Source organism: Palaemon carinicauda, chromosome 28 (genome assembly GCF_036898095.1).
Source record: "Palaemon carinicauda isolate YSFRI2023 chromosome 28, ASM3689809v2, whole genome shotgun sequence".
Taxonomy (NCBI): domain Eukaryota; kingdom Metazoa; phylum Arthropoda; class Malacostraca; order Decapoda; family Palaemonidae; genus Palaemon; species Palaemon carinicauda.
Window position 1 is genome coordinate 6,389,534 of NC_090752.1, and position 6,566 is coordinate 6,396,099.

Sequence of the window (6,566 nt, forward strand, 5' to 3'; positions counted from 1 at the left end):
AAATTCTAGTGACACCATCTCTTAGATTGATTTATAAATATGGGCTATATAGTCTGGTGGGGGCTGTGAGGTGAAAGAAGAGATTGGACATCAATGAGAATGATAGGAAGCTGGAACAGTATTACAGTTATGAGTCAAAAGAATGCTGCAAAGACTTGAATAAAGCCTACACTACACCACATGAGGTGCACTGAAGAAACTAACACCTTTAAGGGTGACACTTTATTTCATATTTGAAATAATGTCCAGTTCACCACCAACATCTTTCCCCTGACAAAGGTTAATTTCTTCATTGTACTTTATCCTTTGATTCCTTTCCATATATTTTTACTTGTGCTCTACTGTACTTAGTTATATTCAGTCCTCTCCCTTCCATTCCAGTCTTCCACCTTTCATACATTTCCACATCTTCTCCCAAAGTTTATGCTATTAAATCTGTCATCATATAAAGCAGCTTCATGGTACTCAATTACCTGCTCCCTTTTGTAGCTTCTTGCAGTACTATGTAAAACTAAGGGATCCCAATGGACATAAAGACTTCAGATTTATCTAATACAGATGTTACAATCACACACTCAAGATCAACAATTATGACCGAGTTACGTGAAAAGCAATTTAGTATGGTATTTCAATCTCATTCATTGTATATTTCTTCCTTTTTTCCATATTACTTCAAGTTTTGCTGCTAATGAGTAGTGGATGAATGTTGCCCATTTACTTGCCTTTCCAAAATGACTATTTTCACTTAGCAGCATTTGTTAAAACTGTATGAGATTTGAATGCATATCACACTTACATAGAGATCCAAACTATGAAAGACATTTGGTTTCTAAAACAAACAGATCAGTTGACTTGTATATTGTAAATATGAATAGAAAACAATTTCAACAAAGTTTCTTAACCTCTAAAATTACAAACAGATTAGCACACGTGCACAGTTCTGACATGTACCTTATTGCTTTTTGTATCTCAGCTGATAAGTCACAAGATATTACATGTCCAAAAAAATACAAGAAAAGGAAAATACATCACACAACCATTTAGCAATCAACTCTTTCAACATGACTAGTGTTAGTTTATCATATATAGCAAAAAATATATGAAAAATGTTAAACTTTAAACTTGATAACTAATCCTTAATATTCTATACAAGCCACAATGACTAATGTGATACCTATCATATGGGAAAACTTAAGACAATCAACTGGGTTAAGCAGTGTTTTATGTTCAAGGTGAGAAATTTCAAATTTTTTTTTTAAATTTTGAGTGTAATCAAGAGAAAGTTTCTTTTGTAAAACTGAATTTGTCACGACAAAATAAGGTTTTTGAAACCATCACACACAAACTGTATACACACATATAGCATCTTTTGATTGTCCCATAGACACTACTTCTTTTTGACCAACAGAGAGATCATGAATTGTACACTGAGCCCATAGGAGACCACATTCCTCTACATCTGTTTCTTGGACTAACCAACAGAAAGGAAAAAATCAATTGGCATTGCTCTAAAACATTATTTCTGGGCTCGACCTGTGTCGCTCCGTGAAATGCTCCTCTAGCACCATTTCTAAGGCATAATTACTGCTGAATATACCAGAGAAAAAGAGATGCATGGAAAGCCAGGAATAAACCTAGCTCGCTCACTCTTTGAGTGTCGGCTCCCTTTTCTATTTTAGTCAATAGGTTACTGGGAATAGATGCATGAGAAAAAATGGCAAAATGTACTATGGAATAGTTTTAGTTGGATAGCCTGAGTCTTAGACATATTCACCCGCAAAAATAATCCTAAAAAAGGTCCTACCATTAGAATATGTTTCTCTCAGGAAACATTTATCTTGAGGGACCACAGTTAAGTTCCAAATGGCAGGAAAAAAAGAATTTCCAGTATGAGATCCAATATTGAGCCCTTGTGCATAAGATTGTATGAAAGGTCAGTGAGGCTCAAAATAAGAGAAAGATACAAATTGGAAGGCACGGATAACCATTTAAAATAATAACCAATAAAACTAGCTTATGTAATGGAGACAATACAATTTGTTAACTTGTGGAGTATATATCCAAGCAAGACAATTCAAAATACAAAATAATGTTACCAATATACCAAAAAATATCAGAATCATAATACAAAAAATAAGCCGTTCAACTTATTCTATATTTGCAAAGAAACTAAATAAATACACTTTAGAGTGCTAACGAGTTATTCACTAATCAGCTAATTTGCATGAAAAATGAACCCTAATTCACCAACATCAAAATGATACATAAGTAAAAATGTAACAAAATCACGAAAGACACTAGACTATAACTAAAATAGAGACAGAAGCATTTTTCTTCAGAAAAAATAAAACAACAATTACTCATCATGAAGCCACAACCCCAGAGAACAGATAATACTACCAGCAAAAGATAGCCATCTGCTAAGGTTAAAAAAAACACACTTTAACCCTTTTACCCCCAGGCTCTTTGGAAATTTCCAACCCTTAACCCCCAAGGGGTTATTTTTTCCCAGCACATTTTGCAGTATATTTTTTTTAAATTGGTCTAACAGCCTTAATTTTTGTCATAGAGAGGTCAGGTTGGTCTCATTCTCTTGGAAAATGCCTGAATTTTTTTCCAAAAAATATATAAAATATGAAAAAAAAAAATTTATAGCATTTTTTTGCAAGGACGTACCGGTACGTCCATGGGGGAAAAGGGATGGGTTTTGTGAAACGTACCAGTACATCCTTTGGGGGTAAAAGGGTTAATCACTGAAAAGGAATGCAAAAGCTGTAAAATAATGAATTTGATGAGGATAACTGCTTTAGTAAGCAAGAAGTAAACAATATCCTATAGTGAAGGAAACTGTGGTAAATAATCCCAGCTGTTGATAATGTTACAGGCATTAAAACTCAACAGATGACAGAGGGCACAGGGTTCCATGTGGTGAATATACAGTATCACAATTGATCTTATGTCTGTTAGATATAAAGTAGTTTAGTGTCTTGGGACATTAAATAAGCATTAATGTGATTTAGAATACTGTGATCCCCTATTTTTTTGGAATAAAATTAAAGCTTCTACCATCCCAATAACTTACCAATGAAAATGACCAACAAATTATTTTCATTAAAACTTTTACCCCCAGGCTATTTGGAAATTTCCAACCCTTAACCCCCAGGGGGTTATTTTTTTCCCAGCACATTTTGCAGCATATTTTTTTCAAATCGCTCTAACAGCCTTAATTTTTGTCATAGAGAGGTCAAGTTGGTCTCATTCTCTTGGAAAATGCCTGAATTTTCTCAAAAAATTATCAAAAATATGGAAAAAAAAATTTTTATAGCATTTTTTTGCAAGGACGTACCGGTACGTCCATGGGGGTAAAGGGATGGCTTTTGTGAAACGTACCAGTACGTCCTTTGGGGTAAAAGGGTTAAGTATTTCATCCAAAACAATGCGTAAAATGATATTTTAATTATAAAATAAATTTTTGAATATACTTACCCGGTGAATATATAATAGCTGCAACTCTGCGGCTCGACAGAAAACATACTAAAAAACTCGCGAGCGATCGCTATGAAGGTTGCGGGTGTGCCCACCAGCGCCAACTGTCGGCCAGATACCACTCTTGTATGTAAACAAAACCTTCAATTCTTCTCGTCCCGCTGTGTTTCTATTGGGGAGGAAGGGAGGGTCATTTAATTTATATATTCACCGGGTAAGTATATTCAAAAATTTATTTTATAATTAAAATATCATTTTTAAATATTTAACTTAGCCGGTGAATATATAATAGCTGATTCACACCCAAGGAGGTGGGTAGAGACCAGAGTTAATTATGTTTACAGCGTATAAGCTAAGAGTTTTTTCATTTTGGCAGTTATCAATATAACAAAACCAAAATAAATTGGTACCTGGTGAGGAAGTTGACTTAGACGATTACTCTGCCTTGTAAGTCTGTCTTCCTCACGGAGCCCAGCGATCCTCTTAGGATGCTGACAGACTCCCAGGAGCTGAAGTATCAAGGGCTGCAACCCATACAACAGGACCTCATCAAACCCCTAACCTGGGCGCTCTCAAGAAATGACTTTGACCACCCGCCAAATCAATCAGGATGTGAAAGGCTTCTTAGCCTTCCAAACAACCCATAAAACAATATTAAAAACATTTCAAGAGACAGATTAAAAGGGTATTGGAATTAGGGAAGTGTAGTGGTAGAACCCTCACCCACTACTACACTCGCTGCAACGAATGGACCCAGTGTGTAGCAGTCCTCGTAAAGAGTCTGGGCATCTTTTAAGTAAAATGACGCGAACACTGACTTGTTTCTCCAAAAAGTCGCGTCCATAATACTTTGCAGAGATTTATTTTGCTTGAAGACCACGGAGGTTGCTATATCTCTAACTTCGTGCGTCTTAACCTTAAGCAAACATCGGTCTTTCTCATTCAAGTGAGAATGAGCTTCTCGTATTAAAAAAATCTGATAAAATATGACAAAGAATTCTTTGACATAGGCAATGAAGGTTTCTTAACTGAGCACCATAATGCCTCAGATTTCCCTCGTAATGACTTAGTACGAGCTAAATCGAACTTAAGAGCTCTAACAGGACATAATACTCTTTCCAGTTCGTTGCCTACGATCTCTGATAAGCAAGGAATATCAAAAGATTTAGGCCAAGGACGAGAAGGCAGTTCATTTTTGGCCAGGAAACCAAGTTGAAGTGAACAAGTGGCTTTTTTCTATAGAAAAGCCGATGTTCTTACTGAAGGCATGAAGTTCACTGACCCTTTTAGCCGAAGCCAAGCACACTAGGAAAAGTGTCTTGAGGGTGAGATCCTTCAGGGAGGCTGAATGTAATGGCTCAAACCTGTCTGACATGAGGAACCTTAGGACCACGTCTAAGTTCCATCCAGGAGTTGCCAAACGACGTTCCTTAGAGGTCTCGAAAGACTTAAGGAGATCTTGGAGATCTTTATTGTTGGAAAGATCTAAGCCTCTATGTCGAAAGACTGAAGCCAACATGCTCCTGTAGCCCTTAATCGTGGGAGCTGAAAGGGAGCGAACCTTTCTCAGATGTAAAAGAAAATCTGCGATTTGGGCTACAGAGGTACTGGACGAGGACACAGATGCTGACTTGCACCAGTCTCGAAAGACTTCCCACTTCGACTGGTATACTCTAATGGTAGAAGCTCTCCTAGCTCTTGCAATCGCACTGACTGCCTCCTTCGAAAAACCTCTAGCTCTTGAGAGTCTTTCGATAGTGTGAAGGAAGTCAGACGAAGAGCGGGGAGGCTTTGATGGACATTCTCTACGTGGGGCTGACGTAACAGATCTACCCTTAGAGGAAGACTTCTTGGAAAGTCTACCAGCCATTGAAGTACCTCGGTGAACCACTCTCTCGCGGGCCAGAGGGTAGCAACCAACGTCAACCTTGTCCCTCCGTGAGAGGCGAACTTCTGCAGTACCTTGTTGACTATCTTGAATGGTGGGAATGCATATAAGTCCATAAAAGACCAATCCAGTAGAAACGCGTCTATGTAGATTGCTTCTGTATCTAGGACTGGAGAGCAAAAGATTGGTAACCTTTTGGTCAACGAGGAGGCAAAGAGGTCTATGGTTGGTTGACCCCAAGAAGCCCAAAGACTCTTGCCCACGTCCTTGTGGAGGGTCCATTCCGTGGGTATCACCTGACCCCTCCGACTGAGACAGTCTGCCAAGACATTCAAGTCCCCCTGGATGAATCTCGTCAACAGGGAGATGCCTCGAATTCTAGACCATAAGAGAAGGTCCCTTGCGATCTCGAGCAGCGTGAAGGAGTGTGTGCCTCCTTGCTTGGAGATGTACGCCAAAGTTGTGGTGTTGTCTGAGTTGACCTCTACCACTTAGTTTCGAAGACGCTTCCTAATATCATCAAGGCCAAGTGGACTGCTAATAGCTCCTTGCCGTTGATGTGCATGCTCTTCTGACTTGAGGTCCACAGACCCGCGCATTCCCGACCGTCCAGGGTCGCACCCAACCCAAACCCGACGCGTCTGAAGACAACACGTGGTTTGGGTTCTTGACTGCTAGGGATAGTCCCTCTCTCAGACTGATATTGCTGTCCCACCATTTCAGGCATGCCTTTATTGGTTCGGAGACTGGGAATGATACCGTCTCTAATGTCTTGTCCTAGTTCCAGTGAGAGGCTAGATGGAACCGGAGAGGCAGAAGGGGAAGTCTCCCTAGTGAGACAAACTGCTCCAGGGATGAGAGAGTCCCTACGAGACTGTTCCAACTCCTGACTGAATAAACGTTTTCTTTTCAGCATTAGTTGGACTTCGAGCAGGGCTTGACTGCGAATCTCCATCCCCAAAAATAGAATAATCTGGGATGGGATCAGTTGGGACTTTTAGGTTGACCACAAGTCCCAACTCCCTGGCCAGACTCAACGTCCAATGTAGATCCTGCAGACAGCGAAGGCTGGACGATGCTCTGAGAAGCCAGTCGTCCAAGTACAGGGAGGCTCGGATCCCCGATAGCTCGAAACTGGTACCCCACATTCCTGTAAACAAACCTCAGAAACGGTTGGGAATCCGGGTGTATA